Source organism: Anabrus simplex, chromosome 1 (assembly GCF_040414725.1).
Source record: "Anabrus simplex isolate iqAnaSimp1 chromosome 1, ASM4041472v1, whole genome shotgun sequence".
In the NCBI taxonomy this organism is placed as follows: domain Eukaryota; kingdom Metazoa; phylum Arthropoda; class Insecta; order Orthoptera; family Tettigoniidae; genus Anabrus; species Anabrus simplex.
In genome coordinates, this window is record NC_090265.1 from 341,831,297 (window position 1) to 341,851,509 (window position 20,213).

Consider the following 20,213-nt stretch of genomic DNA (forward strand, 5'->3'; position numbering starts at 1 on the left):
CTACTGGGGAGAATGACCAGTACCTCGCCCAGGCGGCCTCACCTGCTATGCTGAACAGGGGCCTTGTGGAGGAATGGGGCGATTGGATGGGACAGGCAAGGAAGAGGGAAGGAAGCGGCCGTGGCCTTAAGTTAGGTAGCATCCCGGCATTTGCCTGGAGGAGAAGTGGGAAACCACGGAAAACCACTTCCAGGATGGCTGAGGTGGGAATCGAACCCACCTCTACTCACTTGACCTCCCGAGGCTGAGTGGACCCCGTTCCAGCCCTCGTACCAATTTTCAAATTTCGTGGCAGAGCCGGGAATCGAACCCGGACCTCCGGGGGTGGCAGCTAATCACGCTAACCACTACACCACAGAGGCGGACTTTGTTTATTTTTATTTTTGCAATTGATTGAGGTCAGCAAATGATACGGATTTGGCCCAGTTTTACTACCTGATAGCCTTCTTGTCTAGAGGAATGCATTCACTATTGCGTGTTGCCCTGGTGGGGCAGTGATAAATGAAGAGAAGTGTATTAAGACGAACAAAAACACCTACTTCCCCAGCCGGAAGAATTAATCACACGCAATTAAAACCGCCGGGGCCCTGTGAACCGAAGGCCATTCAGTCAAGGAGCCGGGATTTCTAGCAGTGTAGCTTTAATGAGCAATAAATATTAGGACGTTTAAAATAAGCAGCGACAGTTGTCACTAATCTCTGAACTTTATATAAGCGAGGTATGGCTACACAAACACTAGAGGAGGAAGCAATGTCGATGTGTTAGTTCACCAAAATAAACTGAACCGTGATGATATGTTGGCTGCTAACACAAATGCTCCGCCTGGTATGTTTAAACTACTGGCTCTTTAATTTATTTGTGACTTCCCAGAATACTTAGTAGTCGAACACAAACTCATCTAGGAAACACATATACCGTGGAATATTTTCATAGAAATCATTCTCTGTTACGTGATCCCCTCTGATTTACTGCTTAACACCTACTAAATGTATAGGCTTGCTCCTAATATTTCAGCTGATATACATCCATAATCTATCAAGTGGACTGTATTACCTACTCTTTTACATTGTCATACTGCAGACCTATTTAATAGACGGCTCGTGAGCCATTGCGAATCACGAGATTGGCAGCTGGACAAAATATTTCTTTATATATAAATGGTGTCCCCAAACACGTGGGAAGTAATGGCGTTGGGGGTTAAAAGTATACCCTAAAGCAACACGCTTAGACCCTATGAACATAAGCCCTACGGTCGATCGTTTACGAGTTTCATACTTTCAAACTCTACGCGGGAAGTATTGGTGAAAGCTTTACCTAGCGCATCCAACACGCCATGTTGGTGTATCACTAGGAGTACTGTCCGGATCCATGGCTAAATGGTTAGCGTGCTGGCCTTTGGTCACAGGGGTCCCGGGTTCGATTCCCGACAGGGTCGGGAATTTTAAACATCATTGGTTAATTTCGCTGGCACGGGGGCTGGGTGTATGTGTCGTCTTCATCATCATTTCATCCTCATCACGACGCGCAGGTCACCTACGGCATCAAATCGAAAGACCTGCACCTGGCGAGCCGAACATGTCTTCGGACACTCCCGGCACTAAAATCCATACGCCATTTCATTTACCAGGGGTACTGCATTCTATTACAGGAAGTGCTCAAAATGTCCACAATTCGACTGAATGCACGCCTGAACACGTCACCTCATTAATTATATCGGCCATGGCATTGCACATATTCGATAGCAACCTTATTTCACACGCTGTTCGTAAGAACATGCCCGAATCCAAACTCGATCCTTACCACGAACTATCCCCTCCTCCACATTCCAGCTAATAACAGGTGTAGCTCGTAAACGATTGACCGTAGGGCATATCTCCACAAGAACGTTTTATGTGTTACTAGCAAGATACCCGTGCTTCGCTACGGTATTACACTGAAATTTATAATTGCATGCTTGTTGTTTTAGATATATAATTCACGATCCGACTCGTTTTCTGCGAGAATCCGCCAAAATTCGCGATCTGACTCGTTTTCTAATATTTTACGGCAAGTTTCCTCCCATTTTTCAATCATTCTTTCCAGCAATCGATTTCGTACTTCCCGGGGTAGGTCCAGGTATTCCACCCGGTCAACTGGGTCCCTAAATCTTTGCCATCTTTTCCTATCAGCATTTTTAATATGGATCAAATCCTTCAGGAGATCCGGCGTGGTGTCGTCTTGGGTGTCTTGGCAGTACTGAACCCGCCGCCGGACTGCATTCTTAGTCATTACCCGTCCAGGACCCGTTTCCAGCGCGGTCCGCACATTTGACGACGATCCAGAACATTATTATTATTATTATTATTATTATTATTATTATTATTATTATTATTATTATTATTATTATTATTATTATTATTATTATTATTATTATTATTATTATATGTTCTGGATCCCACAGCAAGACCGCTACTTGGGGTAAATTACATCTGCTGCCATTGTCATTGTTGACAATGTGACCAGCACCATCGTCGCGAGTAGGCAAGTGTGCGGGTTTTCGGACTATACGAATACATTATGAACAGTAAAATCAGTTGGTCTCACCTCCTTTTACACCCCACCGCCGTTAAGTTTTATTAACACCCCCCGCCCCAAACAAAATTCAAAGAAGGCGTGTTTCTTTGTGTTTAAAGGAGATTCCAAACACCAATGTTCACGTCTATTACCTTCAGTTTTGAGATATAAGTATCCCCATAAAAGTAATTCACTTTCTTTCACTTCCTTGCACACTCCTCCCCCCCCCCAAGTGAATTATCCGGCAAAAAATACTGTTTCTTTAATAGTAAAGAATATTCTAAATACCAATTATCACGACTCTAAGTTCTTCAGTTTTTTATTTATGTGTCCTCATGAAAGGAATTCAACTTTTGTTTTACTCCCCCCCCCCCAAGATGGGTTACCCCCAAAACGCGTTTTTCTTTATTTTTAAAGGAGATCCAAATACTAATGGTCACGTCTGTAACAATATTCAGTTTTTATTAGGTGTATGTATTCACACACAATTAAGTCAATTAATTTTTCAATTCTTTCACCCCCCCCCCCTTCATTGGATTTTCCGAGAATACGTGTTTCTTTACTTTTAAAGCAGATTCCAAATATCAAATTTCACGTCTGTAACATCTTCATTTTTGAGATATCAGTAGCCCAATTAAAAGAATTCAACACAATTTTCAGTCACTTTTACCCCCCCCCCCTTCCACCCGAGTGTTATTTCCGAAAACTAAAAATACACGTTTCTTTATTTTTAATAGAGATTAAAAATACCATTTTTTTACTTCTGTAACTTGTTGAGTTTTTTGAGATACCGTACTGTAGAAATTCTCATTTTAATATTTCACCCCTTTTTAGTTCCCCTTAAATGGAGTTTCCAAAAACAAATCACCTATGTATCTTTACATTTACAGGAGATTCCAAATACAAACTTTTTACGTCTGTAACATTTTACGTTTCTCAGATATTCTGTAGATATAGTCTTTCAAAAAATTCACCCCAATTTGTCTTCTCCTGTTTAACTGCCATTAATTGGATTTTCCAAAAACAAAAAATACGTGTTTCTTTATTTTTAAAGGAGATCCCATATACAAATTTTCAGTTCTGTAATTCCTCACTTTCTGTGATGTATGTATCCTCATTAAAGGCATTCAACACATTATTCACACTTTTACACCCCTCCTATTGCGCTTTACGGAAAACAAAAAATACGTGTTCCTTTATTTTTAAAGGAGATTCTAAATACCAAATTTTACATCTATTATCTTTAAAAGTTTTGAGATATAGATACACTCATTTTAAAAATTCACCCCCTTTTCTCCCCGCCATTAATTGGATTTTCCGAAAACAAAAAATACGTGTTTCTTTATTCCTAAAGGAGATCCCAAACACCAATTTTCAGGTCTGTAATATCTTCAGGTTCTGAAATATAAATAGCATCATTAAAGGCATTGAACCCTTTTTTCACCCTTTTCCACCCTTCCTATTGGGATTTTCCGAAAACAAAAAATACGCGTTTCTTTATTTTTAAAAGAGATTCTAAATACCAATTTTTACATCTATAAACTTTAAATGTTTTGAGATATTGATACACTCATTTTAAAAATTCACCCCCTTTCCACCCCCATTAATTGGATTTTCCAAAAACAATAAAATACGTGCTTCTTTATTTTTAAAGGAGATCCCAAACACCAATTTGCAGGTCTGTAATATTTTCAGTTTCTGAGATATAAGTATCCTCATTAAAGGTAATCAACCCCTTTTCCACCCCTTTTCACCCCTCCTATTGGGATTTTCCGAAAACAAAAAATACGTGTTTCATAATTTTTATTGAAGATTCTAAATACCAATTTTTACATCTGTAAACTTTAAAAGTTTTGAGATATAGATGCACTCATTTTAAAAATTCCACCTCCTTTTCACCCTCTCATTAATTGGTTTTCCAAAAACAAAAAAATACATGTTTCTTTAGTTTTAAAAGAGATCAAAAGTACCAATTTTCAGGTCTGTAATATCATCAGTTTCTGAGATATAAGAACCGGAATCGTGATTAAAGGCATTCTACCAATTTTTCTCCCTTTTTCACCCCTCCTATTGGGATTTTCTGAAAACAAAAAAATACGTATTTCCTTATTTTTAATGAAGATTCTAAATACCAATGTTTACATCTGTAAACTTTTAAAGTTTTGAGATATAGATACACTCGTTTTAAAATTTCACCCCCCTTTTCACCCCCTTAGCGACGGAATATCCAAAAACCCTCTCTTAGCGAGCACCTACATCTTAATATGAATATATCCTCAAAATTTCATTTCTTTATGTCCAGTAGTTTTGGCTCGGCGATGATGAATCAGTCAGTCAGTCAGTCAGTCAGTCAGTCAGTCAGGACAAGCTATTTTATATATATAGATTACGGGGTGTACTTTCCACCACCACCACCACCTCGATTTCTTTCCATGTGTTTGGAAACACTTTGTGTGTACACTTTTGCGATGAAATGTATACTTCGAAATAATACTATATGCGTTGCCGTAGGATTGCTTGGATATCATACGAACCACACTTTGCTGACTTGGTAATAGACCAAAAGTATCGCTTCTCATATTACTAGGTGTATGCTTAAGTCTTTCACACGGTTTCACTAAGTGATGGTGCCAGCGAACAGAACGCAGCGTATGAATTCGGCACATACGTCAGTTTGTTCCTCTGACATTAGCCTACCAACACAAACAAGTTGAGTCCGCCAAACTCTAGCATCTGTGTTGTATCGTTCATTGATCATGTCGACGTGAGACATGGTGCGCGCACTGGTAGACCACCGCGAAGACGAGCAATTGCAGGCGTTACTGGATGATGACCCAACTCAAACTCAACAGCATTGCCACAAGAATTAAATGCGTCACAAGAAACAATCAGCAGACGTTTACGAGCAATGGGGAAGATAAGTAAACTCAGTAAATGTGGCCCACACGATTTTGAATGAACGGGAAATGGAAAATCGCAAACTCTTGAAGCTCGGCGAAACCGTTAATGCACAACGCAATCGCCAACAAATGATTAATTTAAATCACGCATTGATCGAAAGACGACCGGAATGGGCCAGAAGATATGGCAAAGTGATTCTGTTACTCAGCAATGCGCAGTCTCACACAGCAAAACCATTGAAAGGCACCTTGAAATCGCTTGGGTGTGACATCCTTCCACATCCGCCGTACTGTCTCGACCTGGCACCGTCTATGACCTCTTTGCATCAATGGGGCACACGCTCGCTGAGCAGCACTTCAATAATTTCGAGGGAGTTGGAAAATGGCTCGACGAATGGTTTGCCGCAAAAGACAAGCAGTTTTTCTGGCATGGTATCCATAATTTGCCTGCCCCGTGGTGTAGGGGTAGTGTGCGCCTGCCTCTCGCCCCGAGGCCCCGGGTTCTATTCCCGGCCAGGTCAGGTATTTTTCTCTCGACCTGAGGGCTGGTTCGAGGTCCACTCAAGGTACGTGATTAGAACTGAGGAACTATCTGACGGTGAGATGGCGGCCGCGGACTCAAAAGCCCAGAATAACGGCCGAGAGGATGCGTCGTGCTGACCACACGACCCCTCGTAATCTGCAGGCTTTCAGGCTGAGCAGCGGTGGCTGGGCAGACCAAGGCCCTTTCAAGGGCGTTAAGTGCCGTGGGGTTTGGGTTTGGTTTCATCCATAACTTACCTGAAAGATGGGCGAAGTGTGTAGAAGCCGATGGCCAATATTTTGAATAAACCAAATAATGAATTTCCCTTGAAAATTGCGTGTTTACTTTACCACAGAAATTGGCAAAAACGTATGCATACACCTGGTAGTTGGTCCATGGATGTCATTTATGTGCATATTTTGTCTGAATATGCAATTTACTTATTTTTTTCAGATAAGTACAGTAACATTCCATATTATGTGTATATTATTTCTGTTATTGCTCAATATGTAATCAATGTATGTGTGTTCAATAAGTGTCGCACGCCTACCCTTTCGAAGCAGTCCGAAGGGAAGACCTATTGAATAACCCTGCCCCGCTGTATCAGCAGGGAGTGCGATGAGACTGAAATATTGGCTCACGTCATAGTATTCCGCCGTTACAGCGAATTAACTTAGGAGTCCAAGGCACCACAGTATCCGGTCGCCTATGGCTGACACTCTATAAGACAAGGAGTACATATTGCATGAAGAAGTCCATGGTATTGCAACTAGCGGCGGAAGAACCGATATGATAGTCTTTACGTGGCTACAGCAAGGGAAAACAATCTTCAAATATTCATAGTTCACCTTTTTGCATGTCATGAATCTACAAAAACGCTCCTATCAATTGATACGTAATACAAGCCGTTAGTATTTTTAAGAACAGTTCAGTACAACCTGCAGGGGCGTTGCCCGTGCGAGGAACTGTCAAAGTACCATTCATTTCCGAAAACTGACTTTCTGTTCTATGAAGCGTACTTTTCCTCCGAATTTTTGAAGGAATGTCTCCATTGGTAAACGCAGAATCTAAACGAGTTTGAATATAAAGTAATCTGGTCAAGGATTCCAAAACCAGTTGCACTGGGAGTAGAAACTTTTCATCGCGGTTTATATAATGCCATTGTAACATTCAACTACTGTAATACAGCAAGATGTGGCTTGTTTCAAAGGGCGGGGCTAAATGCTGTATTTAACATAGTGCGGTCAATGATAGCGATGGGCAAGAAATGTGCTAGTGCTGCCTATAGGCTAGTTAGCATATACATGTGTGCAGGACAGGGGGAAGCAGGTACGAGGAGAAAGCTAAAGAAGAAGTTAGCAAGAGATGAAGATAGCCCATCATACGCAGCTGGGATGTACTAAAAGGCGATCTGAAACTTTTTCGCTTGGTTCACATAAACTTACTTTTTGTTGCATAAAAGAGCACTTTCTCTCTCAGAATCTTGACTTACTTTGACTTAATTCCTGTTGTTCCTTGTGGAACATAGGGCATCAACAAAGCATCTCCATCTGATCCTGTTGTCAGCCAACCTCTTCACCTCTCTCCAGGTCTTGCCTTCTTCCATTGCCTCCATGTGTACAGATCTTCGCCACGTTTGTTTGGGCCTTCCTCTCCTCCTTTTACCCTGCGGGTTCCAATCCAGTGCCTCTCTCTCGATGGCTTCATTTCCTTTCCTCAACGTATGCCCTATCCATTTCCATTTCCGCCGCTTTATCTGTATGGCCATCTCGGTTTCACCCGTCCTTCTCCATAGTTCGTGATTGGAGATTACTTCCGGCCAGTAGATGTTTAAAATCTTCCTTAAACAGCGGTTGACAAAGGTCTGCAACTTGGAGGTAATCACTTTAGTCACCTTCCAGGTCTCGGACCCATACAGTAGAACAGCCTTGACATTACTTCGGAAAATGCGAAGTTTGGTCCTGATAGATATTTTGTTGTTCTTCCATACCGGATAGAGCCGAACAAAGGCACCGTTCGCTTTTTGTATACGTTGAGAAACATCCTGTACTGCTCCTCCATCTTTGGAAACTACACTGCCCAAGTAGGTGAAACTATCCACATCCTCTATCGGTTCATCGCTGAAGACAAATGGGTCTAGTTTGTTGGTGTTCATCCTTAGGGCCTTGGTCTTCTTTGAGTTAATCGTTAGTCCCACCTTTTTTCCTTCTTTTACCAAGTCTTCAATCTTTGATTGCATTTCACCATGTGCCTCAGACAGGAGACACACATCGTCAGCGAAGTCTAGGTCTTCTAACCTATTTGCCAATCCCCACTGGATACCACGTTTCACATTTCGCGTTACATTTCGCATTACCGCATCAATCACCACCAGGAACAAGGTTGGCGAGAGGATACAACCTTGACGTACTCCTGAACGTACAGATATAGGTTCAGATACACGGCCCTCATGTATGACTCTGCATGTATAATCACGGTATGTTTCCTGAATGAGGTTGGTAATTTGTGATGGCACACCATACCGCTTCACTTCCTTCCACATAGCTTCTCTGTTGATCGAATCAAAAGCTTTTTCGAAATCGATGAACACTGCATAGAGGCGAGATGACCATTCAGCACACTGCTCCAGAATTATCCTCAAGGTGTTTATTTGGTCTACACACGAGCGGTTTGATCGAAAGCCTGCCTGTTCCCGTCGGAGCCTCAAGTTGATATACTCCTTAATTCTGTTTAACAAAACCCTGGTGAAGACTTTGCCAGGGATTGAAAGAAGCGTAATGCCCCTCCAGTTGTTACAATTTGACGTATCGCCCTTCTTTGGCAACTTCACCAGCAACCCACATTTCCAATCTGTCGGCATTTCTCCATTAAGCCATATCTTCTCAAATAGCGGCTGCAACATATTGGCAGTGGTATCCATATCAACCTTCATGACTTCTGCTGGAATATTGTCAACACCTGCTGCCTTACCAATATGTAACTCTCTCAATGCCCGCTTGATTTCCCCCACTGTTGGAATGCAGAATTTAATCCTTGGGTCAGGCTGGGTTTCTTCCTCTTCTTCGCCTTCTCCTGCATCTACTTGCTCCTCCAAGGAGTGGTTTAACACTGCAGAGAAATGTTCCTGCCATCGCTTCAGTTGATCCTCGGAGTTTGTTAGGAGGACACCATCTTTGTTTCTGACTGGACGGTTTTTCTGCATCTGCTTCCTTGCCAGAACTCTGGTGATGGTATAGAGTTCTCTAAGATTTCCCTTGCTGGCTGCCTCCTCTGCTTGTTGAGATAGGTCATCTATCCATTTCCTTTGATCTCTCCTCACACTTCTCTTTACTTCCTTATCCTTCGCAGCATATTTGGATTGCAGTTCTGCCTTCCTTGCTCGTGTCTTACATGCATTCATTACTTCCTTTATCTCTTTCCTTTGTCTGATAATTTCCCATGTCTGGTCAGTCATCCAGTCTTTTTTCCTCCTGTCCTTAAAACCCAGGATATTTTCACTTACTTCAGTAAATACAGATCTAGTCTTCACCCATTTTTCCTCAATAGTTTCATCCTCCACCTCAGTGAGTGCTTGGAATCGATTCTTTAGTTCTATCCTGAAGGCTTCTTTCACATTTCTGTCATCCCTTAGCTTTCCAACATCATATCGCTTCCTTATTTGCTCTATCCTTCTCTTTTGTGCCTGTATTTTCATTCTAAAGGTAGCCACAACAAGATGGTGATCACTACCAATGTCTGCACCTCTCTTATTCCTCACATCCAACAATGAACTCCTCCACCTTCGTTCAATAGCCACATGATCTATCTGGTTTTCTGTCCTATGATCCGGTGATACCCATGTCACCTTATGGCAGTCTTTATGTGGAAATATAGTACCACCAATAACCAAATCGTGGCTTGCACAGAAGTCCACAAATAGCTGTCCATTCTCATTTCGTTCCCCTAAACCATGCCTTCCCATAATATGTTCAAGTCCTTCGTTGTCCTGTCCCACTTTTGCATTCAAATCTCCTCCAACTAGGATGATATCCTTCCTTTTCTGTTTCTTAACCGTTCTATTAAGATGTCCATAGAACGTCTGTTTGTCTTCCTCCTCCGCTGACTCCGTAGGTGCATAGCATATTATCAACACAATGTTTCTAATATTGGTCTTAAAACGTGCCACTATTATCCTTTCCGTCACTGGGTACCACTCCATAAGGCTCCTCTTGGCCTCCTTATCCATTAATATACCCACACCTCCATAACTCGCTCCGTCGCCCTCGGGTCTTCCAGAGTATATAAATGTAGCTCCATCATGGGTTGCCAGTTCCCCAAACTCACTCCATCTTACCTCACTCAAACCTAGGATGTTCAGGCCATAACTCCTCATACATGCCACTGCCTGTCGTAGCCTTCCACTTTCCCGCAGAGTCCTCACATTCCATAGCCCAATTTTCGTTAGCCTTTTCAAGCCAAAGGTCGTCATCTTCGGATCCGTCCGGTTTCTCATTGTTGATGTTTCTGTAATAAGGTAATTTAAGGTTGTGCGAGTTATTGGCCCACAGCACCCGAGCTTGGTGGTGGGGCTGCCACCTACGCCTCCAAGCCTGCTGTTTTCTGTTGGGGTAGTCTCCCTTAGCCTTTGAAGATCCCTCTTCACCACAAGGCAGTGGTTTTCCTCTTTATTTTACCCCAAGAGGAAGGGTTACCTCCTCCGCCAACTTTGCCGTACCAAAGGTCTCCTTCTCCGCCTCAGTTGCCGTTAAGGACTTCACCAGAGCCCCGTTAGCCGTTACTTTTCAGGGTTCCTGTAAGGCCTTCACAGCTACCGTAGCGGTCCTGGGGCACACAAGGTCCCCGCTGTACTTCACCCTTACAGGCTATCCCCTACTTCGTACCGTTGCCCGCCCCCCACGACGTGGACGAGGGGTTGGACTTATGGGGGACCTCTCAGAATCTACTGGATGTATATTTCAAATTTTTAGTGACATTATCTTCTTACTTTCACTTGAACGTTTATAAAATAACTAATTATTATTGAATGCACGTAACAAGTATCAGAGAAATTATGTAGAACTTATCATAAGGGAAAGATATAGTATTGACAAAATGAACGTTATATTGTTTTTCTGTTAATTATGTTTAAGTCATTTAACTGTAACTTGTTAAATTTTAATTTCCGAATTGCTGGCACTTTCCGAGCAAACAAACACCTTGTAAGTACCGTATGTTAGAGGAAGTTTGGCAATTCTCTTTCTATGTCACTTATTCTCAACTGTAATCTAGGAATTATTAACGATATTCATTTTAAATAGGGCCATCAGAAGCCGTGTGTAGTGAATTTCTCTTAGTTTGTTCAAGTGAAGAACACATGTGTCAGATATCATCCAAACAATATTTCTCAGGTGTTTTCGTATCAGAATTCTTTAAAAACCTTGAAATGTGGTCGAAGTTCTTCCATGTTACGGTACTATTTTAACATTTCCAAGACAGGGCTTTACAGGCCCCCTTAAACCTGATAACAACGAGGGTTTCATTCTCGAATCAACTATCATTTCGAGATCCATGCACGACAACCCCACGAAATGGATGAAGAGAAAAAAAGCGAAATATGTGTCTACCGTCCCGTACTATAAGGAAAAGATTGAAGAAGTCATAGAGCTCATGATTTATGATTTGTCGGTGTGATTAAAATAACATTAGGAATTATTAACGTCAACGTCATGTGGTTTACCTCATAAAACAAGCAGTGGAGAATTTTGAGAGTTTTTCCCTTTTGACCAGTCTAAGGAAGAACATTGAATGTTGCAGATTTCTCCTTTTCGGCTGCTCATTCTGACATTTCTCCTTCCACTTTTGAGATATTCGTGATGGCAAGAAAATTGTTTTGCTGTTCTTTGAGTAACTCTCCTTTGCTTTTATTCCATATACCCCACTTCTCATCCAGAATATGTAATCATGGGCGCCTGCGAACATTTGCACCTCGTTTCTTTCTTCTGTTCAGCTCGATGATAGAAAATATTCCTGTCAAAGGAGTTGATAATATACAGATACCATTGTGCTGAGCAGAGTGACAAAGGAGAGTTTCCCTTTGTCAGACTCTATCTTTTATCACGTTTTAATTAGTAAAGTCAATCTCAAACATAAGTTTAAAGGTACCATTTAATATCATACGAATTATTCTGTATTCCATGACTGAGAGAGACAAAGGTTTTTAATTTAATGAAGGAATTTCTGGCATCATATCTATGTTCGAGATGTTTTTTAAAAATCTTTCTTCTTATTCTTGTTCTTCTGACATTCTTCCTACATTTTGTTGGGATCATAGGCATGAACTTCGCCGCACCTGTGGACTTGGCCCTGTTTTAGTGGACGGATGCCCTTCCTGACGTCAACTTTGTGTGGGGGGATGTATCCACTATCGCGTGTTTCTGAGGTGGTTGGTAGTGTGGTGTGTTGGAGGATACATCCGTAAAACAGGTTCAGATCCACATTTGCGACGTAGTTCGCACCAGTGAACCCATAAAGGTGCGGGAAAAAGAAGAAGGGCGGGATGGCCAACTCTATGCAGAGGTATTTACTGATTATAGCGGATTTCTGTGGTGGTTGGTAGTGGGATGTGTATTGCACGTAATAAATAAAGAGGAGTTTATTAAGACGAACACAAACACTCAGCCCCCGAGCCACAGGCATTAACTATATGTAGTTAAAATCCTCTACCTAGTCGGGTATCGAACCCAGGGCCACTTCACTGACCACTCACGCAAGGAGCCGAACTGTAATATCATTGATCATAATCTAAAATACGTTTTGAGACTTTCCAGAACTGAAACAGTTGTACCAAGCATTACTTCATTATTTCTGACGGATTACAGCAATATATCCAATGAAAACATGAACCGAGGTTTCTTTCGCAATTCTACAAGCTAGCGTTGGATTTATGCTTCCGTACATGACACAAAAATATTAAATATTGTTTATAAAAACGTATTAGTTGCTTTTGTATAGATTTGTATATAATGTTTGACATCTCAGCGGTTCACCATACTGATGAGAGATTTAACGCTAATTTTATTCGCAGATTATTATTATTATTATTATTATTATTATTATTATTATTATTATTATTATTATTATTATTATTATTATTATTATTATTATTATTATTATTATTATTATTTGGCGATTCCAGTGGCAATAGAAAAATTATCAGGTGTACGCTACTGTCCTTTTCCTGACAATATATTGAACCTACTTATCGGTCCACTGTGGGTGGGGGTGGTAGAATAACACCCACGATATCCCCTGATTGAAGGGGGCCCCAGACCTCTTAACTTGTGAGAGTGCGTTGGTGACCACTGGGCCCTTAGCTGAGTCATGGCATTGTCTCTACTTGCTTGTGCCCAGCTCCTCACTTTCATCTGTTCTATCCGACTCCCCTTGGTCAACTGTTGTCCTTTCCCGAACCCGACGGTATTAGGCTTGTGTATCCTAGGGAATCTTTCATTTTCACGCCACTTGTCTTTCTTTGGCCAGTACATTCATTTTTCCAAGTATCGTGTCCCTTCCATTTTTTTACCCTCTTATCAGTGTTAATACATGATGGTTGTCCAGTTGTACTTCCTCATAAAACAATAATCACCACCACCACTCACTGGTTGGAAACAACGAAACTATTTTGTGTAAATGTGTATTATATAATTATGTTATGAATATTATGAGGAATTTGAAATCGTATAGTACTAAACAGAAACAGAAATCCTATCAATTCCTTATCATACTAAGATACTTTTCTGTTTGTTACAGGTATGTGGGAGAGGAAGTGTGCGAGACGAGAAGTGAGAAGAAGGTACGTTTTATACCCTGCTGCTCCTAAAGTAAATGTTTCCGAAAATAATGCGGGAATTAGAAAGTGTCTTCCTTGTTTGCTATCCACTTATCGTGTACTATGTCTTATCATCAGCTTACCGTTTGATAGATTGTAATGTAGTTCCAGCACATTTGTCAGAGAATTAAATAGCCTACGCACCAACTAAATAAACCTCTAACCATTCTTTTGCAGAACGAAATATAATGTAAATTGATTTGTAATACTTCAAATACCGGCACATGAAATATCATGCTGAACTGCTCTAAGATCTGCGTTTATATCTTTATAAAATCTTGAATTCATTTGGAGAATGTATTAAAAAACCGGTAGATTTGGTTTTCTTGTAGAAGCATATTTAGGTCGTGCTGATGATTTACTGCACTACCGGTGTTATATTAATGATACTTTTTATTCAAGTGTTCTTTAATTGCGTACTGCAATATTTGAGTTTCACTGCGCAGAAGAGAGGTATTTATCAAGCTATACCACAGAAAGCACAGCTCCAGGTGGCCAGTGGAAAATAAGATGACTAGGGGCACAAATAAAAAAGACTACCGTATCTATTAATTGATTTCCTTAAATTGCTACAATAGTGGAATAAATCAAGATACTAAATTCCATTAATTTATTAGTGAAGATTTCATCAAGGTAATAACAACAGATTTGAAGCGTTTTAAGGGGACTCTGTAGAATCGTCTATCCTTGCAAATTTTAGCTTGACTTTCACCAAATTTGGTGAGACAGTTAATATAGCGTAAGTTAAGAAATTGAGCGATTAGTTTTAAAATTTCACTCTTTTTTGAAGAATGTGGTCGTTTTATACAATGTTCCAGGTACACCATTTTTTCTGGTTTGGAACTCCACTATTAAGAAAGGTCAAAGGAATAATTTTCAGTATTATGTTTGCAATTAATTACAAGAAATTTTATGAACATTTTTGTAGTGATATCGTGTTTACTTACGGTGACTCACAGTCATAATTTTTCAACCCTTTTAAAAATGGGTACAGGATTAACAACACCTTTGTGCAAATTTTAAAGCTAGGCAGGTTGAAACTGGTTTATTTTGATATCTAGAAGAAGGAACTTTTTAGAAAAAGTAAAGCTGGAGTGGGTGTGACCAGTTGAAATTTCAGTGTTTTTGCTCTATTTTAATACGCCATTCCTTAACGGGAGTGTGTCGCACCAGGTTACATAACAATGCTCAACTACACTAAAGAAAAATGAATAGAACACTTTGAAAGTAATAAGAAATAATAACCTTTTTACGTCCCACTAACTACTGTTACGGTTCTTGGAGACGCCGAAGTGCCGGGATTTATTCCCGCAGGAGTTCTTTCACGTGCCGGTAAACCCACCCATACGAGCCTGACTTTGAAAGAAATGAATGAGAAAGAACATGCTGTATTGCACCTGACAACGTGACTGTACTACAGAGCAGCACTGTGGAGGAATTTCGAATTGAGCATGGTCCATCGGATTTTCAAGGCGTGTGAACAGCTGTGTTTACATCTCCGTCTCTATTCTCCAGCGTTGTGTTAAAATAAGAATATATAACTTGTATAGTGAATATCCGTGACGTGAGGTCCGATCGTCATACCGGAGAATTGTTGAACACGCTAGTCCAGAAGTGTGAAAAGTGACTGGATGACGGCCCCGTTGTTCAGAGGATGGTTAAAATAATGTACGTCTGACCGTGGGAATCGGGGACATCCAGATTCACGCCAAGACTGTCAAGTCGTAGGGACGGCGATAGTTGACCGCACATCGGCCGCAGAAGACATAGGAGGTAGTGTCAAACCAAGAGTGTTAGCTTGAACCTTTTGTAATCGTTGTCTTGAAACTCTTTATCCCTACCACTCTGCAACCTGCTTTCATTGACGTCTAGAATAGAACTCCAGGAGGAGCAAAAGGCGAAGTATTTTGTTCAGTAATGAGAGAAGAATCTCGATAGCTTGTTGGTGTGGCGTCTTCTAGATAAGTCATATCTTCCACATCGTACCCAGCAGCGAAGCACACGACGAACCTCTGGAATCTTGGTGTCAGGAGCCATGGCCTACGAAGTCATTTTGCCCCTAGTCTTAGTACAGCAAACATAATAACAGTTCACGGTACATCCATAACATTGACAAACTAATCGTGGAACGAAAGGGGATGTGCTACTCGTCACTGCTCACTCATACCGCTCGTCCTCAACGCGCTCTTCAAAGTCTTCGTCAAATTATCTGGTCAGACGTTTCGACTGGATTAGACATCATCTGGTTCGATCTCGATACGTTTCCTACTCCTGGGCCGAGGAATTGGGCCTATTCTTTGTCCCCTTAGTGTATAAATAAATTGCTAACACGAAGTTGAATTACCATATTAACATAAATCAGTATCATTAAACTCGAAGTAATTTATTTATTCTATCAGCGAGAGTGAAGTGAGTTTATTACACATAATTGTTAATCATTAATTACCTCGTAGTTAATTAGTCAATTTAATGAGTAATATATTAAAATTATTACAAGTACTTGAAGGGTTTTGAATGCTTATTCAGCCAGCCTTGGCAGAGAGTATAAGTGAAATTATTTACCTCCGTTGAACTGGTGACTAAAGAACTCTGCTGGCCTAATTGCGTGGATTTGTTTGTTCATTAGTATTGAAGAGTTAACAACATTTCGTTTCATATCTCCTGGTATGTCTGTAGCAGTTCACGTGGAAAACACTCTCCCTGATCTATAGAGATGTAAATATAGCACAGACTTGTCAAAGGCAGCAAGCTTGTAGTTTTATGCAACTCTTAAACAAAGTGTTCGATGCCACGGGCATAGGAGTAACCAGGCCAGTATAATACGGTATAAGCGTCCAGCACGAGTGGGTACGATATACTGTATGTACATCTTTCAAGCTGCGGTTCAGACCAGCCGCGAGTACTGTGATTGGACTATTGTTTATGTAATAAATTCTTTAGTTTATGAGCCTAAAGAGAGGTCTTCTCCCGTGGTGCGTATTTGCTTCTGTCTCTGTACGTAAAGATTGTTAGAAGCAAGGCAGCTGTTATAGAAACACGTGTGCGTATTAATATACTCTCTACATGATGAAAATGCAATAATCTTTGTGAATAAAATTTATATTTGGTTTGCACATTATAAGGTAGATAAGGGTTATTCTGCCCGAAGGCACGTCCGAACCTCCGCAGAGGTGCTCCTGAGCCGGAGTTTACGTGCGGTAGGGTGGCCAGTTCCTTTCTGCTCCTCCATTCCCTTACCACCCACCAACAGTGCGTGGCAACCCATCCAACTCCTGACCACGCCCAATGTTGCTTAACTTCGGAGATCTCACGGGATCCGGTGTTTCACCACAGCTACGGCCGTTGGCGCACGTTATAAGAAAGGATCATTTTTTGTAACTAGAAACATATGAGTTGGGACAGAGGAGGGACTATCCCGCTAAGTTTTCAAAACAGTGTTGTCCAGTGCAAGTCCGATTTTGGATGAAATCAAAGACACGTCAGATAGTACATTCAATACAATTTTGTTTACAATATTGTCCGATGATAACTACAGAAAGGGATGAATGGCATCGTAGTAGGCAATTGTTACGTCAAATTTATATACCTATAGAATCAAAAGTAAGTTTGTTTGATCGGTATACAAATGTACAGGCCTCCATTGATCAGTACACCAAGGCGCATGAGGCACGCGGACGGGTCGTAGAGGTAGGTATATTGTCAAATTCAAATTTGAACTCCACTCCATATTGTAAGAGGGCACAAAACAAAACAGGCAAAATACCCAAGTTGTAGAAGGACCGGACGTAGCACATTTCACGCCCTTCACTGGGAGAAACAATACTCATCAGTCCCTACAGGACCCCGAAAACAACATTTTAAGACCCTAAAATCAATCATTTCAGAGTCCAGTTCCATGGATGAATGTTGAGCATACTAGTCTTCGGTTCAGAGGACCCCGGATTTGATTCCCGGCTGGGCCGAGGATATTAACTGCGTATAATTAATTACTCTTGTTCGGGGACTTGTGTTTGTGCTCGTCCCAATGTCATCATCTGCTTACCCTCCAGGTTCGGTTTTTCCCTCGGACTCAGCGAGGGATCCCACCTCTACCGCCTCAAGGGCAGTGTCCTGGAGCTTCAGACTCTTGGTCGGGGATACAACTGGGGAGAATGACCAGTACCTCGCCCAGGCGGCCTCACCTGCTATGCTGAACAGGGGCCTTGTAGAGGGATGGGAAGATTGGAAGGGATAGGCAAGGAAGAGGAAAGGAAGCGGCCGTGGCCTTAAGTTAGGTACCATCCCGGTATTCGCCTGGAGGAGAAGTGGGAAACCACGGAAAACCACTTCCAGGATGGCTGAGGTGGGAATCGAACCCACCTCTACTCAGTTGATCTCCCGAGGCTGAGTGGACCCCGTTCCAGCCCTCATGCCACTTTTCAAATTTCGTGGCAGAGCCGGGAATCGAACCCGGGCCTCCGGGGGTGGCAGCTAATCACACTAACCACTACACCACAGAGGCGGACAAAAGGTAAGCGTTTTTCTGCCCGAAGGCAGGTCCGAACCTCCGCAGAGGTGCTCCTGAGCCGGAGTTTACGTGCGGTAGGGTGGCCAGTTCCTTTCCGCTCCTCCATTCCCTTACCCCCCACCAACAGCGCGTGGCAACCCATCCAACTCCTGACCACGCCCAATGTTGCTTAACTTCGGAGATCTCACGGGATCCGGTGTTTCAATACGGCTACGGCCGTTGGCTTTCGTCCCAATGTACTTCTCTTTATACTGGACTAAAACTTGCACCTCAAATATTTCTGAAATGGTAGACGCTGTTGATTTGATGTTTTTGCAGAAATGAAGAGTAATCCGAGGCTATTTGAAAGGAAATGTTTAATGTGGTACTCAAATATGTAAAAAGTAGATTTCACTAACGTAAAAATTTAATAATTAGCTCTTACTTATAAATAGGTAAGCGTTTTTCTGCCCGAAGGCAGGTCCGAACCTCCGCAGAGGTGCTCCTGAGCCGGAGTTTACGTGCGGTAGGGTGGCCAGTTCCTTTCCGCTCCTCCATTCCCTTACCCCCCACCAACAGCGCGTGGCAACCCATCCAACTCCTGACCACGCCCAATGTTGCTTAACTTCGGAGATCTCACGGGATCCGGTGTTTCAACACGGCTACGGCTGTTGGCTTACTTATCAATAAGTATACAAAATTATAGAGGTTAAGTAAATTAATTTTAGTGACTTTTAGAAATGAAAATGATAAAAATGAAAATGAAAAAATGAAAACCTACAACCTGTTTTCCAGTCATTGACCGGGTCAGGGATGGAATGAATGAAACATATATAGGCTGTTATTACAATGGGGTCGCCACTCCCAAGGTGATTTTTATTAATGAGTGATAAATGCTATGGAATGATAATGGAGAGTGTTGCTGGAATGAAATATGACAGGGAAAACCGGAGTACCCGGAGAAAAACCTGTCCCGCCTCCGCTTTGTCCAGCACAAATCTCACATGGAGTGACCGGGATTTGAACCACGGTATCCAGCGGTACTTTTAGAAATATATGTAAAAAATTATTTTATGTACATTATTCTGTAAAGTGTATAAAGGTGTTGTATAATATCGTTTGGCATAATAGCAGGCTTCATAGCCTGAGCCCCGCCATACAAGAAAGGCAATAAACTAAACTATACAAATTATCATATTACTAACTACCACGGGGACACGCAATTTCGAATACATCCCTCCCAATAGGGATGGCGTCAGGAAAGACATCCGGCCGTGAAATGGAGTCAAATCCACATCAAATGCCGACCCCAATAAATTGGGACTAAGGCCAAGAGTAAGAAGAAGAAGAAAGACAAGTTTAGTTTTACAAGAGGCTAGCTCAGCAGGCCGAAGTTTGTGACGCTCCCGTATCCGTCTATTTCGTTTGGTCGTATTCGATCCTTGATTGAGTTAGTTCCCCCATGCATACGTTCTTTATAGGCTTTTTACCGGCTATTTCAGTCAGATTCAGCAGGGAGGTTCACTCATCCTCAGCTAACGTAATTGAATAGAGGAATGGGTTAAAATTTCACTTTCCGCCTTTCTTAGAGGTCGCTTTCTATAGCCTCCCACTTGCACTCCTTGTGAGTGCCACATTTCTCTGGATCCAGTAAACTACGGTATCAATGCTGTTTGCTTTCTCTTCTCACTAACTACTTTTACCGCGATCTAGAAAGCCAAGAATAACGGCTGAGAGGCTTCGTCGTGCGTCATGACACCTCGTAATCTGCAGGTCTTCAGGCTCAGCAGCGGTCGCCTGGTAGGCCACGGCCCTTCGGTGCTGTTGCACCATGGGGTTCGGTTGAACTACTATTACGGTTTTTGGAGACGCCGAGTGTCGAAG